Here is a 22,748-nt window from a genome sequence, read left to right as displayed (position 1 = left end):
ACCCATGTGTTTGAAAGAACGATATGAAACAGCGTGCAAACACAGTCAGCAACTGGGTTGGAATATTCGATCATGAAAGGGAAATTTTCGAAACGAGCCATTCCCATTCGGTGCTATAACGGTCCTAAATTTTCACCGTCACCATCCGGATCGGGAAAATGAACAAGTGGGGGAAAGGTCACAACAGGTAGGGCGCGGACGAAGGGCGGATCCAACGACGACGTTCGACTGAGAGAGTGCATTCAACTGAATTCAATTTAACGGATGCTTGAAGGTAATTTATTTTGCAGCTACGGATGGACGCTAAACTTCCGAAAATGTGTGCTCACTCGCATTACCGTGTGCTTATGGTCCAGATTTGGCTCATTCCGAAATGGCACCGTCTACCTATGTTTTAGGGTGGATTGAGCAGGTGCAGGCGGAGAATGACATTTGAATTAATTGAATAATCTAAATGTCAATTGGTTTTGCTTAATGCTTTTAACTGTCCATAATGACATACTTGTCCTATATTAGGGGGAATTGAAACGACTGTGTCATGCACATTTGAGTAGGTTGATCGATGACGGCTCATCAAACCATGCTTTTATTATCCACCCTAAGCTCTAATCATATGAGTAGGATAAGGTTCGATGCGGTTTGGAGAATGCCATTGAGAATTTGATTCCAACATATGAAGGCAAATGACGTTGTTCGGAGACATGTTAAAATTTACCTTTCGCATTTCAATACTTTGAACTCAAGAGCATGGTATAGACAACTCTGTATCAACATTGACGGACACACCTCCATGGAGACTGTTTGAAATAGAAAGCAATCCAAACATGCCATTTGCTTGTTCTCGATCATGTCGTTCGGATGGATCTGAACATGCAGCAAGCAAATCATTCTTCTCCTCCTATCTATTAGAATGGCACTTCATATCACAAGAAGGATAAGGATGAATACCATTTTTTCACAAAGAAAATATTGAAGCACTGTTGACATTATCCGTTCCTGGGCGGATGCTTATATTGTGTTTGCCATCCCATTTCTGCTTTTCAATTTATTTTGATTGACTCACATTGTTCTTAGCCCTTTGAAGGATATAAATCAACACAGTTTCATGTTACAGAATTGAAAAACTTCGAGATTTACGGAAGAATTTTTCACTGTTGATATATTCCACAGCAATCAAAAATTCAATCTGTACAAAAAAGCCCGGCAGATTAAGAAGGACTGAAATCAATACAAATAGGAATCAGGATGAATGTGACTGGATTTCGACCAATCCGGTAAGGTTCCAAAGAATCTGAAAATATTCCAACGAGAATTTCAATTAGTTCTGAAGGGTTCCAACAAATCCAGATGAATCCCAACGAATCCGGAAAGATTCCAGAAAGTCTTTCGTGATTATAACAAATCCGGAAGAATTTCAAGGAATCGCGAGAAATTCTATTGAATCCGAAATAATTTTGAAAAAGGTTGACGAATCTAGAAGAATACTAGCAAATACGAAATATTCCGAGGATTCTGAAACCATTTTGGACGCATCAGTAAAGATTCAGGACCAACCCGAAAGGGTTTCAGACCGATCCGAAAAGATTTCGGATAAATTCGAAAGGTTTCCCAAGTAACCAATAAGCACTACAATTCGCGAAATCGGCCATGCCACCATGTTAACCCTTTCAGGCCCAAATTTTTCTAAGCGGTATTACGCAGTAAATTTGATATATTCCATTTGTGTTCTTGAGTTATAATCGAGAACCGGCAAAACGAGTTGAAAAATATTTTTTCGGGATGTACTAAATCATCCAAACTGTCCTTGAGTCCGGAACTTGCGATCTACAGTTACAATGCGAGCTTTTTTCGCCACTCTAAGCTTGGATATGTATGTACAGATCTTGCAATCTACAGCCACGACACTAGATTTTTTCGCCACAAGAAGCTGGGATGTGTATTCAACCATGTCCGTAACGTACTCCAGAAGACCATAAGACATGATAAGATGGTTTTGGGATATCCCAGGTCATCCAAACCGTTCATGAGTTCAGAACTTGCGATCTACAGCCACCATCCAAGATTTTTTCGTCACTTCAAGCTTGGATATGTATTCAACTATATCCATAATATATTTGTGAAGATCAAGAGACATGGTTAGCTGGTTTTGGGATATCTTGGGTCATCCAAACTATCCTTGAAGTCAGAGCTTGGGATCTCCAACCACCACTCTAACTTTTTTCGTCGCTCCAAGCTTGGATATGCATTCAACTATGTCCATAAGATATTCCAGAATACCAGAAGACAAGGTAACATTATTTTGGGACATCCTGGGTTATCCAAAATACCCTTGAGTTCCAAATTTGCGATCTACAGCTACGACACTAGCTTTTCTGATCACTAGAAACTTGGATATGTATTCAAGCATGTACATAACATATTCTAGGAGAACAGGAGACATGGTAAGCTGGTTTTTGGACATCCATGGTTATCCATACCGTTTTTAAGTTTAGAACTTGCGATCTACGGCCACCGCTCTAAATCTAGCGAACTCAATGTTAGTTTGGGTTGCCCAGTATATCTCATAGCAATCTTACCATACCCGTTGACCTCCTGAGAGGTGTGATGGATATGTGAACGGATATTAAAGCTTTGCGTACCGAAAAGTGCTTCTAAACAGCAAGATCTCAAGTCCCGAACTCAATGACAGTTTGGATTGCCCAGAATATCTCATAACTATCTTACCATACCCGTTGACTTCCCGGGAGGTGTAATGGATATAATTAAACGGATATTGAAGCTTTCAGTACCGAAAAGAGCTTCTAAGCAGCTGTAAATCTCAAGTCCCGAAGTCAAGGATAGTTTGGATTGCCCAGAATATCTCATAACTATCTTACCATACCCGTTGACTTTCCGGGAGGTGTAATGGATATTGAAGCTTTCAGTACTGAAAAACGATTTTCTTGCAGCTGTAGATTTCAAGTCCTAAACTCAAGGAATGTTTGGATGGCCTAGGACGTCCAAGGAACTTAAAAAATAGTTTTTTGTACATCACAGTAACTCTACGGATACGTTTGAATAAAAATCTTATTTTGAAACAATACAATCCGCTGCCAATACACCTAAAATTTTCTCTTTCGTAACTTCACCGTGTTCATGACGTTCTAGGTTGTCGTAGGGCCTTGATCGCCTATGTCTGATTTTTTTCCTGATAGGGGATTTCAAGCAATTTTGCTGAAGACAGCGATCTCTTTTATCCATTGTGCGATTTTATACATCCATTTTTCTGTTGGGGCCATATATGACCTCGTGGGGCTGAAAGGGTTAATGTTTATATGTTTTGAATATACGTATGTTGGCCCTATATGGCGAATTGGCGGATTGAAGTGCTTATTGGTTAGTTGGGTTTCTGATAAATCCAGAAGGATTTCAAAAAAGAGAACAGATCCAAAAGGTTCACGGATAAAGTCGAAGGGATTTAGGACGAATCCAAAAGGATTTCGGAAAGATTCGAAAGGATTTTGCACTAAGCCGCGGGGATTTCAGACAAATCCAAAATTCGAAACTATATAGAAATGATTTTAGATGAAGCCGCAAGAGTTTGAGATTAATCTGAGATAATTTCGGCCGCATTCGAAAAGATTTCGGAAGAATCCTTTCAGATTTGTCGAAAAGTTTTCGAACAAAACATAAAGTTTTCGGACAGATTCGAAAGGTTTTGTATTTCGGACAAATCGAAAAGTATTTCGGATGAATACGGAATAATTTTAGCCACATTCGAGAGGATTTCGTACAAATCCGAAAGGATTTCATCGCGTGCGAATGGATTCCGACGAATACAAAAAAATTTCCGACGAATCCTAAAGGATTTGTTATGAATTTGGAAGGATTTTGGATGAATCCGGAGAGATTTTGGATTTTGGACGAACCTGCAAGGATTTCTAAGAATTCGAGACGATTTCGGGCGGATCTACAAGAATTTCGAATGGTTTGAAAGGATTTCGGACCGATCCGAAATTATTTTAGACGAATCCGGAATTATTTCGGATTCGTCTAGAATCATTTTGCTAGGAATCCGAAAGTATTGCGGAAGAATCCGAATAGAATCCAAAAAATAAAATCTTACAAATCCGAAAGAGTTTTGGACAAACACGGATGGATATCAAATAGATTGGAAAAGATTTCGGATGAATCCTGAAGGATTTCGGACGAATTCACAAGGATGTCAGAAAAATCGAAAATGATTTCGGAAAAACTTGAAAGGGTATCGGACGACTTCGAAAGGATGTCGGACAGATACTTAAGAATTTTGGACGTTGCCGAAAGAGATTTGAACGACACCGAATGGAGTGAGGACGTAAGGATTTAGAATGACACCGAAAGGATTTCGAACGAAGCTGGAAGGAGTTCGGGTTAGTCTGGAAGGATTTCGTTCAAATCTGGAAAGATTTCGGACAAATCCGAAACAATTATGGACAAATACGAGAGGATTTCGGACACACATGAAAGAGTTTCGGACATGTCTTAAAGATCTCCAAACAAACCAGTAAGTATTTCGGACGAATCAGAAAAGATTTATAACGAATTCAAAATTATTTCGGTTGAATCCGGAAAAAAAATCTGGCGGATCTGAAAGTGTTTCGGACGACAGCGATAGAACTTTGGACGATTACGAAATAATTTAGGATTAAGCCAAGGAGGATTTCGGACGGTTCCGAAAGGATTGCGGATGATTTTGGAAGAGTTCTGGTTGAATCCGGAAGGATTTTGGACGAATCAGAAAGCATTCTGGATGATACTGGTAGAATTGTGAACGAATTTGAAAGAATTTCGTATGGGTCGATAGATTTCGAACAAATCCGAAAAGATTTCAGACGAAACTTTAAAAGATTTTGGCAGATTCCGCACGGATTTCGGAAGAATCCAATAGGATTTTGGAGCAATCCGAAAGAAATCTGGACATATCCGAAAGGATTTTGAGCGAATCCGAAAGACTTCTGACGAATTCAGAAAGAATCCGGACGAATCCGAAAGTATTTCGGACGAATCCGAATAGAATTTGGACGAATCAGTAAGCATTTCTGGCGAATAAAAAATAATTTCAGAAGCATTGAAAAGGTTTATAGACGAATTCGGGAGCATTTCGCACAGATTCAATTTTTTTTTTCCAACGAATCCGAATGAATTTCGGACGAACCCGAAAGGATATCTGACGAATCTGAAATAATTAAAATGTTAATCCAAATGGATTTCGGACGATTTTGAAAAGATGTAGATGAAAGTGTTTTGGATGGATCTTATTGCACTCTAGATTGTTCTGGAAGAATTTCGGACGAACTTGAAAGAATTTTGGATGAAATCGAAAGTTTTCGGACGATATTAAAAAGGATTTTGCACAAATTTCAATTGATCTCGGTCGAATTCGAAAATGTTTCGAATAAATCCAAAAGGATTTCAGAAGGTTTTCGGACGAACCGAAAGAATTTCCATAAAATACGAAAAGATGTAACACAGGTAAGGGTCCACTTTAGTCCTTTTACCTTATTACATAAACGTCAGCCAAACGGGAACGTCATCTGCCCGAGAGTGGAGAAAAAAATGCTGACAGCATGAAATTCGGTTCTGGGTACTCATTAACTAGGTACTAAATTTTGGGCCCACTTATGGACACTCTTCTCCTCTGCCTTAGAGTATGGGTTAGATAAAAAGTCGCACCAAGTGGTATGGTCCACGCAAATGGGACGACGATGTGCTACCTACGCTCGTGGACTGGGAGAGTAAACACTTTGTCCCATTGTCTGGTGTGAACGAGCGAATCTGATAAAGGCCAAGGCCGACCGAACTGTGAGATGTGTAGTGGGATTAGTCGATGTTGGATTGCCAAGAAGAATAGTGCAAATTGCTAATCGGAAAGTACAGAGAAGTGATTCTAATTAATTATAAAAAAGGCAAACGTGCGTTGGTTAATACGGTGAAATAAGGTGAGCTTGGGAGATTCGATCGTATTATGGTAGTGAGGCTAATAGATTCTAAATTTATAGAAACGCCATTGTACGCATTTAGAGATCTTGTGAGGCCCAACTCCACGTGGTTCGTCATTGGAGTTCACGGTAAGAATGTGATTTATATTTCGGAATTACGCTAACTTAGGCATGTTAACAGGTCCCAGAAACCCCTGTTAACGTGGGGTTTTTGTCCGGAGTGATCAAATATCACGAGTACCTCAACGGCCACGTGATCGCTATAGTCGCCAATTCATCCAAGCCCACGTGTAAGCTCATCAAGCCTAAACAGCCCTGGTTACGCCCTCAGGCCTCCGGGACGGTCCAAGGCTTCCTGGCCTCGTCACTGTCCGCCTCCAAAGCCCGCGTTGAGGGTCTGTGCACCTGAACAACATCAGTGACGATTCCTGCCGCGTGTTCGGCAAGACAAAACGTTCGTACCAGCAAATCTGCAGGCCCTGACCTGCTCCCTCAGCGACGGAATCAACGAAGAAAATCTCGTCGACACATCGGGCGTCAGCGGCCGAAGCCATCGAAGTCGTACCATCACTGCCCTTGAGTATTCGCGAGGACGGCCCGTTATTTTCTCCCGTCTCGCTGGTGGAAACAAAACGCGCTTCTCCCACCGTCTCGCCCGCTTCGGAGCCCGCAATACTTTCCAGTCTCGCTGCCGGGGAACGAGCCTCCGCAATCTGCGTTGAGGACTGTTTCGTCGTTCGCTACCGGAGTGGTCAACCGAAGGCCACGGTGCCCCATCGCTACCATTTCGAGGGCTTACGCTATTCGCATCATCGACCGGGGAAGGTTACCCCCGCCGGCGTTAGAAGCTCGTGCTGACGACTGCTGGTCCTCGGGCTGGCTACCGGAATCGAACGTGGTACCACGAACTGAGATCTGCACGCCTTGCATGAACCCGTCATCAATCCTCAACGGCGCCCAACGTTACCGCAAGTATTTAGTTAAGCATAAAAAGGTTATTTTTGAGCTCAAAAATTAGTTTTAAGTATAAAACGTACGTAGCACATCCCTTGAGATGGATAAATTGTATCTTGTGAAATCTAGCTATGTAATAAATTATGATTCTAAGTTACAACTGCCCTTCAACTAGTTGTATCTAATAACATCGTCCTGTGAAACATTTAGCAGTTCGTTTTGGACCTTTAGTTCCTTTTTTTCGTTTTCGCATCGAGTTTGCTTTCCCTGTTGTGCCACGTTTTGAGGAAGTCAGTGTGTTCGAGTGATAGAGCCACTTTCAAACCTGCCCTAGTGAGGAGTCTTTGGCCGGACTTTATCAGCGTCAGCAACCTCTTAATCTTAGAGAGTGGCGCTTAAGTTGCTGTACGCCGTGTGCTCAAAGCAAATCGTTACAAAGATTTCGTACGAATACGGAAGGATTTCGGAAGACGATTCTAAAAAGAATTCGGATGAACCCGAAAAATTCGAACAAATCCAAAAAAATTCCAACGAGTTCGAAAAGATTTCTGAAGAGTTAGGAAAGATTTCCGGCAAATTTGAAAGCATTTTGGACAAATCTAACAGAACTTCGGATGATATCGAAAAGATATCTAAGAAATCTAAAAGGATTTCAAACAAGTTTAAAACTATTTTGGACGATTTCTCAACGATTCGAAATCTTTCGTATGTCCGACAAATCCGAAAAGATCAAGGACGGATTCAAAAGGATTCTGAACAAATCCGGAAGAAGAATCCAAAAATGTTTCAGAAGAAAAAAAAAATTGTACGCATTTAAAAGGATGGCGGACGAATACGAGAGTATTCCGCACGAATCCAATAGAATTTTTGACAAATGCGAAAAGATTTCTAAGGAATTCAAAAGATTTTTGGACACATCCGAATAGATCTCGGACGAATCCGGATTTCGGACGATTTGAAAGGAGTTCGGGGAATCTGTAAAAATTTTGGATCTGGGACGAATCCGATAAAAATTCGGGCGAATCCAGATGGATTATGGATGGCTCTGATTGCATTCCGGAAGGTTCTGGAAGAATTTCGGACAAATTTAAAAGGTTTTTGGATGAAATCGAAATGTTTCGGACGATTTTCGAACAATTGAGAATAAATTGGAAATCCGACAAGCTCGAAAAGATTTCCAGCGAATTCGGAAAGATTTCTTACGAATCCAAAAGGATTTCGGACGAGTCCGTGAGGAACTCGGACGAATCCGAATGGAATCCGGACGATTTTGAAGAGATGCAAATCCAAAAAGATTTCGGATGGATCTGATTGCATTTTTTGGATGATTCTGGAAAAAAATCGGACGAATTTGAAAAAAAAAATGTTGAAATCAAAAGAATTTCGGATTTTTTTCGGGCGAACGTAAAGAATTTCGTCAAATACGAAAAGATTTCGGACGAATACAAAATGATTTCGGAGGAATCCGAAAGTATTTCGGACGATTCTAAAAGGGATTCGGATGAACCCGAAAAACGCGGACAAATCCAAAAAGATTGTCGACTAGTTCGAAAAGATTTCGGACAAATCCGGAAGGATTTCAGACGAATTTGAAAGCATTTTGGACAAATCTGACAGAGCTTCGGACGATATCGGAAGAATATCGAAGAAATCTAAAAGGATTTCAAACAAATTAAAAAGGACACGGGACGATTCCGGGACGATTCGGACAAGATCCGAAATCTTTCTTATTTTGGAAGAATCCGAAAAGTTTTAGGATGGATTCATAAATATTTTGGACGAAATCGAAAGATTTCTGAAGACATCGAAAAGGATTTCGGAGGAATCCGAGTAGATCTTGGTAGAATTTGAAAAATCCAAAAGGAGTTCAGAAGGTTTTCGGACAAATCCAAAAGGATTGCGGACGAATCCGAAAGAATTTCGGACGTTGAATGGATTTCGGACAAATACAAAAAGATTTCGGAAAAATACGAAAATATTTCTTACAAATCCGAAAGGATTTCGGACGAATCCGAAACAAATTCGGACAAATCTGAAAGAATTTCGAACAATTAGGAATAAATAAAAAAAACGGACTAATCCGAAAAAATCATCCTTGACCTAATACAAAGTGTTACACTAACAGCTTTTTGTGTCCAATAAAATAAACAAATTACAATTTACAAAAAATTCCGACGAGTTCGAAAAGATTTACAACTAATCCGAAAGGATTTCAGATGAATTTAAAAGCATTTTAGACAAATTAGACTCAACTATCGTGATAAGAGATGACCCAGCCCCGAGCTGAAAAATCTCTTCTTCAATAAAGAATAAAAAAAACTATCGTGAAGACTCGTCCTATATCGAAAGCATTTCGAACAAATTCAAAAGAATTTCAAACAAATTTTGAACAAATCCTAAAGAATTTTGGTCAATTCCGAAAGAGTTTTGGGCAAATGCGAAAGATTTTAGACGAATTCAGAAGGATTCCGGAAATAGGATTCGCCCGAAATGTTTCGAATTTTGCAAAAATCCTAAAGAATTTTGGACAAGTCCGAAAGAATTTTGAGCAAATAGAATTGCGAATAGAATTCGGACGAGCCAAATACCATTTGCGACTGTTCAGGAATAATTTCGGACGCATTGAAAAGGGCGAATCCGAGAGTAGTTTGCATGAATCCAAAAGAATTTTGGACGAATTGAAAAGAATTTTGAAAGAATCCAAAAATATTCGGACGAGTCTGTAAAAACTCGGCGGATTCAAATAAATTTCGGACGATTTTGAAAGGATTAAGGACAAATTTGAAAGCATATTACAGATGAATCCGGATGGATTTCTGGCGAATTCGAAAGGATTTCAGGTGAATCTGAATGAATTTCAGACGAAACCGAAAGGATTTTGGACAATTCCGATAGAATCTCGAAACATTTACGGACAACGATTCCGAAAGGATTTCAGACAAATTTGAAAGCATTTTGTACGAATCTGACGGAACCTCGAACTTCGGACGATATTAAGGCTGCCCCAGACCTAAGCGATTTCATCGCCGCGACGGCGACAACTAGTCGCCTTGATTCTATCGTTGGGTGGCTGCAGGCAATGTTCCATTTACGCTTCCGTATCACTGGCGAGGCGACAGAATCGCTGTCGCCAAGCGATAGAATCGAGTCGCGACTGTCGCGTCGCGTGTGTTTGGCGGAACCTTTAAAAGGATTTTGAACGAATTGAAAGGGATTTTGAAAGAACCTAAAAAGATTTCGGACGAATTTAGAAGAATTCCGTGCATATCCGAAAGTATTTCGAATGAATCCGAATAGAATTTGGATAAGTCAAAAAGCATTTCAGACGAATCACAAATATTGCATGGATCCAGGGCCCTCCTTAGCCGTGCGGTAAGACGCGCAGCTACAAAGCAAGACCATGCTGAGGGTGGCTGGGTTCGATTCCCGGTGCCGGTCTAGGCAATTTTCGGATTGGAAATTGTCTCGACTTCCCTGGGCATAAAAAGTATCATCGTGCTAGCCTCATGATATACGAATGCAAAAATGGTAACCTGGCTTAGAAACCTCGCAGTTAATAACTGTGGAAGTGCTTAATGAACACTAAGCTGCGAGGCGGCTCTGTACCAGTGTGGGGATGTAATGCCAATAAGAAGAAGAATAAGAAGCATGGATCCAAAAGAATTAGAAAAGGTTTCAGACGAATCCAAAAGAAATTCTGACGAATCCAAACAACTTTTGGAGGCTTCCGAAAAAAAAAATTCGGTCGAGTCCGCAAGCAACTTGGTGAATTCGAATGGATTTTAAACAGTTTTGAAATGATTTCGGGCGAATACAAAAGTATTATGATTGAATGTAAAAAAATCGGATAAATCTAAAAGGTTTACGAACAAATCCGAATGGATTACGTTCAAATCCAATTTTTTTTGGACAAATCTAAAAGTATTTTTTGTTTCGACATTAAATCAAGAAATCTATTTCTCGATGTTTGAACCAAAATGAAATATATTCCCCGATCTGAATCAGGACATTTCTTGAAGAGCTATTGGTTTTCTATCTCTGAAGGCATAACTCTAATGCTAGCTGGCATTGAAAAAAGGTCCTCCCTCATCCACGACAAAGGAATTGAAACTTGGTGAGAGAATTCCATTATATACATATATTTACCAAATTATATTGAAACTATATGATTAAATACCATAAAAAAATAATAACCATCAGGGCACCCGATTGAAGCGATTTGGATAGGAAGAGTGGACTCGCCAACTTCCTGTTGTTAACATCTCGTGGATAAAGGGCGGGCTCTTCTCCCCATCTATTGGGTCAATCTGGGAAACGAGGGCTAGATAATATTATTGTATGTACGAACTTTCTTCTGGAAGGAGATTCTCTATTCATCCCGTGGATTCGCATAAGTGTTTCTACTTATGGAACCACCCCACCCATTTTTGGCCCTTCATACAGGAGTTTGATGAAATACAAACAATAATATAATCATGATCAAATCGTTTGTCAGATATGGCCAGTGCTATCGGCAGGTGCCTTGCTACAATAGATGGTAGTATCATCATCATCATAATATCATAAATCTAAAAGTATTTCAGACAAATCCGAAAGGACGTTGGACAAATCCAAAAGAATCTCGGACGAATCCGAACGGATTTTGGATGATTCCGAAAGAATTTCAGACGAATCCGAAAGGATTTCACACAAATTAGGTAGGATTTCGAACAAATCCGGAAGGACTTTGAACGATTTCGGAAGGATTTCAGAGAAACCAAAAGGAATTTGAACGTATCCAAAATGATTTTGGATGAGTACGAAAGGATTTTGGATAATTCCGAAAAAAATCGAACGTTTGGACAAGGATTTCGAACAAAAATGAAAGGATTTCGAATAGATCCAAAAAGGATTTTGGGAAGAACCTTTAAAGATGTTGAACAAATGTGGAAGAATTTAGGACAATTCCGAAAAGATCTCGGACGAATCCGATAGGCTCTAGGACGGATCTAAAAGAATTTTGGACATATCCAAAAGAATTTTGGACAAATCCGAAAGGACAACATTCCTTTTCTGACGACGACCATCTCTAACATCCCGAAAAAGACTTCAAAAACATAAAAATAGTCAGACGAAATTTAAAAGCAACAAAATCCCTGCTGAAACCAGTTAAAGATCCAGTGCTTCCATATGACCAACACAACGTCGTATACAACATTCCGTGTAAAGATTGCGATCAAGTTTATATTGGTATGACCACCAACTAAGAAAGACTAAGAAAGCCACACAATAAACCACCAAATCTTCCAGACGTATTTCTTTTGTATCCGAAAGGATATTGGATGAATGGAAAATATTTAGGACGAATTCAGAGGAGTTCCGGACAAATCCGAAAGTATTACTAACGAATACGAATAGAATTCGGTTCAGTCAAAAAGCATTTCAAACTATTCAAAAATAATTACGGACGCATTGAACAGGATTATGGACGAATCCGAGAGTATTTTGCATGAATCCGAAAGGATTTTGGCCATATGCCAAAAATCGGACGAATTTGGAAAGATTCCAGACGAATCCGAATAGAATTTGGACGAGTCATAAAGCATTTCAGACGAATCAAAAGTTATGCATGAATCCAAAAAAGAGCTTTGGACGAGTCCGAATAGATTTCGGACGAGTCCAAAAGAAACTTTGACGAATCCAAAAGAATTTTGGACGAATCCGTAAAGATTTCGGACGAGTCCGTGAAGAACTCAACGAATCCGAATGGATTTCAGACGAATCCGAAAGGATTCCGGAATTATCCGGATGGATTTCGGAAGATTTTGAAAGCATTTTGGAGGAATCCGAAAGGATTATTAACATAAACTACCCATCCATCGTAGACGTTTCCTACAAATAGCAAGCTCTGCAAGTATTGGCGATATGCAACATCGTAACTACACCCAACACCGTCAATCGTCGGACAGACACCCACAATCTCAGCTGAGCGTACGTAAATTCTCACCACAATAGGAGATCGTCAGTTGCATTCTAGTAAAAATTCCGCTTGATGCTTTTTCAAAACATTGTAACAACAGCCACTACACCTGACGGTATAATTGCAATATTTCCATTATCAGGTGACAGGTGGTGTTGTGCGTGTTTGTATCAATGTAATATTGCATATACACTAGTGACATCTGCTGTTCGATATCGTAAGTTTTTAATGTTACTTCCACACACACGAGGTGGAGAACAGTCTTGAAGAAATTGAAAGTAAACAGCTAGAATTTAGTATGGAGGTACAATGAAATCTCTTTTACTGTTTAGAACTGCAAAACAAGTCGTGGGTACAAAAAATCTAAAAATTATTTGTTGCTTTTTGACCTAGCTTTCATATTGATGCGATGCGTAGTTGATGAGAACGGATGATTTGTCCATACAAGAAAATTCATTTTACTTTAAATGTTGTGGCGCCATCTCGTTCAAACAGCACCTTTGTCTTTGCCTTATTCTCACCACAATCCAGCGCTTGAAAGAAGAGAAGAGATCGTCGTCAAATCGTCAACATAGTGATCAATCTACAAATAATGACCACCCTACTCAATCAACACAAATGTATCCAACCACCCAATATATAAGTCAACGAGAAGATCGGCACCACATCGAAAACATCGACGTCGTTACCAAGTCCGGCAACCGGATGCACATTCAACATTTCGACAACGAGCAACAGCTCCACGTAGCAACAACCAAGCATTCTGGTGACATACGTGTGGATGACCAAAGTCCACCGCAACCATCAGCACTTTGGAGGAAATGCTATATCATCAATAAACTTTGTAATTAATCAGTAGCCAATAAACCATTCATTCTGTTCTAGATCGTTAAGTTGACCAGGTGTCTTTTATCAAAAAGGCAAAACCGTGTTTGGAGACCCGGTCCGTTATTTACACAACACACTGTAATCACCTATCCTCTAGCTGCAAAACACCCCCAATAGTGTGTGACAAAATTATTGTCGAAAAGTGTTCGAAGTGAACTATACTTTGTCCAAGTAAGATAGTTTTGATGGGAAAAGGCACTTTACTGCACTAACTTTTACACCAACAGTGAGGCCAGAAACAATTTTCACCAATCAAATGACAAAATTCCGTTTGAATAAAAGCTAGAACATTTACCGTGCGGGACCGAAATCCGTACAGCACCGAAATCCGTCCACCTCATGAGATATCAATAAATTAAGAGAGGTTAATGTAATTAATGTAGGAATAATTAATGTAGGAATAATGTAGGAATAATTAATCTTATTCTGTTCAGATACTTGACAGTAAGCTTTTAGGGCATAGAATTGGAAAGAAGGCTTTGAAGTTTAAACCACAAAAATCAAAAACAAATCTCCACCCACCAAACACGGAGTTTGTGCCGCCATCTTGTTTTCGGGTAGAGCATAATTGCACCAAAAGTAACTGTGTTTTAATTGCTAATTGCAAAAGATAAGCGGAATACAAATCGACGGAATCGCGTCTCAAGGGGCATATCGAACTATTTACAGTGGTAGTTTAGTCAATCAGGTTGTTTCAATTTAGATATTTAGTTAAGAAATAGCTGTACGGATTTTGATCTTTTGATTCGAAATCCGTCCACGGTGGACGGATTTCGAGTCAGGAGTAGTTGATTTAATTAATTATTTTATCATGTTTTTCGTAGTTTTTAATGAGTAAATGTGAAACACTTCAAAAGTAGAAGCCTTCATGCGCCTGTGTCAATGACAAACGTTTTATTTACATGCTATTCCTATTTTCTAATGACTTTTTCATATACGAAGGTGCTTAAGTGTACGGATTTCGATGCACCACGGTAGATGTGGGGCAACTTCATTTTAGAGACAGTGGCGTTCCAAGTGGTCGGATATGCAAGCTTTTCACAGCGTTTTATAGAATTCGAGAAGGATCCAGCGGTAGAGTGCGCTGCGAGAGTTTGGGAGAAAAGTCGTCAGAAGCGATTATTTACATTCAAAATCAAATTTTCTCCATCCAATTTACTTCACTTTTTGGTATATTGCCACATGTTTTCCACTGACAATGGCATGTTGTAGTCTTTAAGCAGTTATTGAAGACGAATCCCACCCAAATAAGCCGCGAATTAAAATCGGGGAATTCATAACCAAGATAGTGCTGTGGAGGCACTGCAGAAGATGTGCTATTTCATCGGAAAAATCATATGCATGCACCCACCGGATGGACGCTCATTTCAAAGAAAACACAATTTTCGTCCAAATTGCGACTTTTTCAGCTTTCATAAATGGTTGGATTAACGCGAAATAAATCGTACTCCCTCCGTATGCTGCCAATGCACTTTTTTGGCCAACGACACTTTTTTCGTGGTTCTTGTGACGACCACCAGATGTCGAAATGATCGATGAGCTTTACTCAAATTCGCCTATTAGTAAACCATTCTTTTCGGTCTATTTTTTCACAGTCTGAAGCAAGATGAATACACCACTAGGTGTTCCAATCTGCCAAATTCACGATTCAGCCATCTTGGATTTTAGTATGGAAGAGCCAGCCGGTTTGTTTATGTTTTGCACCGAAAATGAATTTTTCACCCCTGCCTTCTTCTCGTCCATAAATTGGAAAGATTGAAGCACCTAGCTGTGTATGCATCTTGGTATGAAACTAACGTATTTTCAAAATGTTCACCATGCAGGAAGAGAAACGAAAAATAATTCTGCACAGTCCTGCAAAATCCATCGGCGTCAAAAACCGGATTTAACCCTTCATTCAGTCCCATTGTGGCCGATTTACATGCTGGCTAGATTTAGTCAGCCGCCATTGTAGTAAAGAAGTGCTACAATGGTCCTACTATAGTGGAGTCCAGTTCATCCCAAAAAATCTGAATCCTGAATTTCTGTTGCTATCGGCCTCTGATGACAACGACGATGGAGATCGTTGTTTGAGATCCAGTTGTGAGGCCACCAGGCCCGAATTATATACCGCAGGCATCTGTTGATGAACACATGCAGCCGTTGAGTATTCTCCACTGGTACACACCATGTTTCGCTAGCGTATAATTGAACAGATTTCACGTTAGAGTTGAAAATTCGTATTTTGGTGCCTTCACTTATCTGTTTGCTTGTTGAAGAAAGCCAATTGATTGGGCGATAGCTACAAGCCTCAGATGAATTTTTGTCCGGCCTCAAAATTCGCACAACTTTGACGTTTTTCCCTTTATCTAGGAAGTATGCCAATTGAAAACATTTGCTAAATAAATTACCCAAATAGGATAAAGAGCTCTCAGGAAGTTTTTTGCTAAGTATGTAGGAAATACCATCATCACCCGGGGCCGTCATATTTTTTTAACTTTCTAGTAATAGATCTCACATCATCCTAATTAGTTCCCAGCAAAGGGTCAAAAACATTCTCTTGATTAAGAATTTCTTCGAACCTCAGCGTGATCTGATCCTCAATAGGAATGGTGAGGCCTAGACTAAAATTAAGGGCATGCTTAAACTGCTGATCAAGTTTTTGAGCCTTTTCGCCATTTGTTAATGAAATTTAATTTCCCTCTTTACGCGCTGGAATTGGCTTTTGAGGTTTTTTAAAAATTTTCGTTAATTTCCACAAGGGTTTCGAACTGGGATCCATTATTCACAAAGTTGGTATTTCTCAGAATAGCGAAACGTTTTGCCTTTCTCGTACAACAAAGTTGTACCGAAAGGCTATCATTTCACTCCAAGAACGAACTTTTTATAGACAGCCCGGAGACCCATAGTGACATAGTGACTCAGCTCAACGAACTGAGCGAATGTCTGTCTGTCCGTGTGAATGTATATGTGGTGTATGTGTGTGCACAAAATCTAAGAAAAACATTAGACAACTTGTCATATAGTAATCCTTCACCGATTATCTCGCAACAATTTTTATTCGACAGAGGGCAAAGCGTTTCAAAGAATTTCATAACGATCGACCGAACTGGTTATCCGAACCGAGCCATATAAGCACCATATAACGTTGGTGTCTTGGCTAAATGCGAGAAAGGCAGTATCACCACTCGGTGAATTAAGTTAGTTTTTTAATTTCATTTTGCAAATCTCGCCAAATAACTTTCAACGCGGGATCGCGAGTTTTTCGTATTACCATCGCCTCACATTTTTAAGATGGATCTGTAGCTGAAGATCGTCGTCAATAATAGTGGAGTTGAATTTAATTTCACATTTACGAATTGCAATGCCTCTGGCTTCGACAATTAAATTTGTCAAAGATGCGAGAGCATTATCAATTTCACTTTTGGTATCGAGAGGAATATCAACATCAAAATTCCTATCGATATACGTTTTATATAAATTCCAATCAGCCCTATGATAATTGAAAGTAGAGCTGATTGGATTATAAATGGCTTCTTGTGAGATTTCAAATGTCACAGGAAGGTGATCAGAGTCAAAGTCAGCATGAGTTACCAATTGACCACACAGCTAACTTGAATCCGTTAAAACTAAATCAATTGTAGAAGGATTTCGACTGGAACAAAAACAAGTTGGTTGGGATCTTCAAATAAAATTTTACCATCGAAATTGCTTTGAGCATTATTCCATGAACGGTGTTTGGCATTGAAGTCACCAGTTATGAAAAATTTGGATTTATTGTGAGCTAGAATTTGAAGATCAGCTCTCAACAAATTTCCTTGCTGCCCATTGCACTGGAAAGGCAAGTAGGCAGCAATATAACAAAATTGTCCAAAATTTGTTTCAACAGAAGCTCCCAAGGTTTCGAAAACTTTGGTTTCAAACGAAGAATATAATTTTTGTTTGATACGTCTATTGATGACAATGGCAACCCCACCACAGGCGCTGTCAAAACGATCATTTCGGTAAATAAAATAATTTTGATCTCTTTTGATGAAACGACCAGGTTTTAAATATGTTTAGTTATAATGGCAATGTGCACATTATGAACTGATAGGAAGTTGAATAATTCATCTTCCTTACCCTTTAAAGAGCGATCACTCTAATTTAAAATTTCCAAAGAATTATTTGGATCCATTAAAACGAAGTCCAATAACAATGTTTTGAGTAAATTTGATACCAACCTGAACAGCTTCAGTTTTGGTATTTGATTTGAACATTGCATCAATCATATGGTGCAATTGTTCATTCAGAACATCAAAGTGGGAAGCAGACATGCTACCTGAGTCGTCAGAACGAACGTTATTTTCCGTTGAAGAATGGGTATGAAAATTATTCATCGTCGGTAAATTTTCAGAAATGAAATTTTGCCTGCCTGCAGCGATGCTTGCATAGGTTTAATTCGACAAATGATTGCGGATTTTGAGCGTTTGAAATATGTTTACCCTGCGAATCTGGGAACCTATTGGAATTTCCCATCATCAATTTTGCACGGGAATTCAAAACTTTTTTGCGTGAAGCGCATTGTCCGAAATTGGATTTATGATTACCCCCACAATTGGCACATTTAAATTTACAAAAAAAATACAAATCGTGCATTTGGCATCCATGTGGCAATTTTCAGTTCCGTGACCCCACTTTTGGCACTTATGGCACTGAATGGGGTTTGCAAATTTTCCCCAGGCCTGCGGAAATGTTCCCATGTAACACGGATATGGGACATAATGCAGGCCTTTTCCAAATTTTCATATTATGTAAGAAAATTATTTTGAGCTTTTTAGTGGAATGTCTTCACTTGTCATAAGTCATAAGACGAGTTAGTACAATCCCATTGAATTCCACCACTTAATTGTATCTTGACAGATACGTATTTCGACCTCAAATGTAAGGCCGTCTTCAGTGTCTCGTACTTGACTCGACTTGAAGAAAATGATCGCAGCTTACACTATTTATACTATGCGTAGGTATAATAATTTATCTAGGTACTTATCTAGTTACATTTACTACGGTGTTTACTTCTACTGCTTGTTTCGCTTAATGCTTAGGTATAAACTTGAAGAGCCAGGAGCTACCATTTCCTTGATCTTTATTCAACAACCGTGTTAGTACCTATCGGTAGATTTCCAAGTTCTCAGTAACATCAAGTATCCAAGGGAAAGAGACATTTCTTAAAATTTTAATATTCGATGTCGTAATTGAATGATTTTTCTGATGTACATTTCCACCTACCTTAGATCTAAATTCATAATTTAATCCCTTATCAGATTCTCTCTTAGCCTTACTTACTTCTGCAATATGTTCTTTGAACCTTATGTCTAACGATCTTTTTGTTTGACCTACATATACTTTATCACACTGTGAACAATTAATTTGATAAACCCCGGCCTTATTTAACATTTCTACTCTATCCTTTGTGGAGCCCAACAGTGTCTTCAGTTGATTGCTTCTGCTGGAGAATATTAAATCGATGCCGAATTTCCTCAGTCGATGGCGTAGTTGGTGGGTGATGTGTTGATCATAGAAGACCGATACCCTCTTCAGCGGTTCATCGATTGGTGTCAGTGTTCTCAGTTCGTTTTTCCGTAGGTTCCGCTGCTTCTTGTTGATGATTGTTTGTATTGTTCTTTTCTTGTATCCGTTGATCTTCGCTGTTTCCATGATGTGTTGTAGCTCCTTCGTTTTTCCTTCTACGCTCAGGGGGATCGTCTGCATCCTGTGGATCATGTGATGAAAAGCTGCCATTTTATGTTGATACGAATGATTCGATGTGTGGGATGACTCTCATGGTGTTGGTGGGCTTCCTGTAGATTTCGAAGTCTAATGTTGCATTTGTTCCCTTGATAACCAGTAGATCCAAGAAAGGTAATTTACCTTCCTTTTCCTCCTCGTGGGTGAATTTGATGTCTTTATGCACGTTGTTTATCGCTTCCAAAATCCTGGGTAGATCTTTCCGGTTGATAATGCTGAAAATGTCGTCCACGTATCTCCACCATTTCTCCGGTAGTCCTCCGTGTTCCTCTAGGTTGTCCTCCAAATTTGCCATGAATAATTCGCACAAAACGGTGATAGCGGATTTCCCAGCGGGACCAGAATAGTGTGAGAAACATCGTAGCAGACGCCATCAAAGTAGGACATCATGGGACATCGAACAAAGACGAGAGGAGGATTTTAAAGGAGTTGAAGGAGAAACCAGTTTACTACATGAAGGCGGACAAAGGAAACGCAGTGGTGATAATGGACAAAGAGGACTACGATGAACAGATGACGACAAACGGAGGACAACGGAGGACCATACAGGCATTTGAGAGTGGACCCACTACCCGGACTAATCCGACTTACGGATAAAACGATAAAGGAATGCAAGACGATCATCGGAGAAGCCCGGGTTAAAATGACGAACCCTGTGTTACCAAGGATCAAAGGACTACCAAAGATACATAAGCCAGGTACAGAGATGCGAGAAATAGTTTCATCAGTGGGATCCCCTACACAAAACTTGGCCAAGTGGTTAGTCAAGGAGTTCCAGAGTATGCCGAAGCCGTTCCCCAGCAGATCAGTTGTAAACACCCAGGAGTTCACCAAGAGGATATTGGAATCAGGAAACATCGGAGAAGAGGACATCATGGTATCATTCGACGTAGCGGCATTATTCCCAAGCGTTCCAGTGAAGGATGCTCTGAACCTTTTGGAGGATTGGCTACTAGCACAAAGGACGGATACAGCATGGCGAGGAAAAGTAAAGATGTATCTCAAGCTTGCATGATTATGCATGAATGAGAACTACTTTACATTCCGTGGAAGCTTCTACAAACAAACGAAGGGTGCACCTATGGGAAATCCGCTATCACCGTTTTTGTGCGAATTATTCATGGCAAATTTGGAGGACAACCTAGAGGAACAAGGAGTACTACCCGAGAAATGGTGGAGATACGTGGACGACATTTTCAGCATTATCAACCGGAAAGATCTACCCAGGATTTTGGAAGCGATAAACAACGTGCATAAAGACATCAAATTCACCCACGAGGAGGAAAAGGAAGGTAAATTACCTTTCTTGGATCTACTGGTTATCAAGGGAACAAATGCAACATTAGACTTCGAAATCTACAGGAAGCCCACCAACACCATGAGAGTCATCCCATACACATCAAATCATTCGTATCCGCAAATGGCAGCTTTTCATCACATGATCCACAGGATGCAGACGATTCCCCTGAGCGAAGAAGGAAAACGAAGGAGCTACAACACATCTTGGAAACAGCGAGGATCAACGGATACAAGGAAAGAACAATACAAGCAATCATCAACAAGAAGCAGAGGAACCTACGAAAAACGAACTGACAACACTGACACCGATCGATGAACCGCTGAAGAGGGTATCGGTCCCCTATGATCGACACATCACCCACCAGCTACGCCATCGACTGAGGAAATTCGGCATCGATTTAGTATTCTCCAGCAGAAGCAATCAACTGAAGACACTGTTGGGCTCCACAAAGGATAGAGTAGAAATGTTAAATAAGGCCGGGGTTTATCAAATTAATTGTTCACAGTGTGATAAAGTATATGTAGGTCAAACAAAAAGATCGTTAGATATAAGGTTCAAAGAACATATTGCAGAAGTAAGTAAGGCTAAGAGGGAAAACGATAAGGGATGAAATTATGAGTTTAGGTCGAAGGTAGCTGAACATGTATAGCAGGAAAATCATTCAATTACGACATCAAACATTAAAATTTTAAGAAATGTCTCTTCTCCGTGGAAACTTGATGTTGCTGTGAGAAATCTACCGACAGGTACAAACGCGGTTGTTGAATAAAGATCAAGGAAATGGTAGCTCCTGGCTCTTCAAGTTTATACCTAAGCATTAAGCGAAACAAGCGAGTAGAAGTAAACACCGTAGTAAATGTAACTAGATAAGTACCTAGATAAATTATTATACCTACGCATAGTATAAATAGTGTAAGCTGCGATCATTTTCTTCAAGTCGAGTCAAGTACGAGACACTGAAGACGGCCTTACATTTGAGGTCGAAATACGTATCTGTCAAGATACAATTAAGTGGTGGAATTCAATGGGATTGTACTAACTCGTCTTATGACAAGTCATATTATGCAGTTCACTTTTGTTAAAGTGAACTAAATAAAATTCTTGAGAAATACCCCTCTGGGGTACCTCGAGCGAGATTACTTTTTCGTCTTAATTAGTTGGACTGGTGAAGATCCAAGTAATTGAGAAATTTCAATTTTAATCTCATCCATTGATTTATCATCACTGGGGAGACCTTTCAAGACCACTTTGAACAATCACTCAATTGTGTCGTCGTACGTGAAGAATTTATGTCGCTTCTCAGCTAAATACTGCAGAAGACTGAAATACGTTTGCGATCGTCAAAGGATCCCGGCAAAACGCGGAGTCACAAATGGAAATCTGAAATGAAACCTTGATCCCCTGAAGGTTACTCAAAATCTCATTTCTAAAGCCAGAAAACTCGGCAATAGATACCACAATTGGCGGAATCCTTTGCTTTTTTGCATGGATCGAATCACCTGGACTAGAGGTAGATTCGATTTGCACAATTTCGTCATGAATCAAATCGAACTGATTGCTCAGTTCGATAGGAGAAGAATTATTTTGAATGTTAGAGTTAGAAGGAATATCTGAAGTCTCCAGCTTCCTTTTATTTTTTCCGCGCTTTGGCAGGACGGTCTTGAAACCTTGTTTCTTAGAAGGAAGTAGGGAATTCAGAGACTTCCCCTACCTCTTGTTTTTATTAATGCTCATTGCTGAGCGTGCAGACGTGACCTTCTAAGAGGTTTTTTCCCAGAACGGTGTCCCTGTAGGATTACCACCGCTTGTCGAAATTTTACTTCCGCAAACGGGTCCAACGTAAAACGAAGGCACGGGTCCTTGCAAAGATCGTAACGGGATCAGTGGGTACAAATAGCGCTGAGAAGCACTGTTGAAATTA

The sequence above is a fragment of the Armigeres subalbatus genome, chromosome 1 (genome assembly GCF_024139115.2).
Source record: "Armigeres subalbatus isolate Guangzhou_Male chromosome 1, GZ_Asu_2, whole genome shotgun sequence".
In the NCBI taxonomy this organism is placed as follows: domain Eukaryota; kingdom Metazoa; phylum Arthropoda; class Insecta; order Diptera; family Culicidae; genus Armigeres; species Armigeres subalbatus.
The sequence above is the reverse complement of the archived record's forward strand: the minus strand, read 5'-3'. Positions refer to the sequence as shown.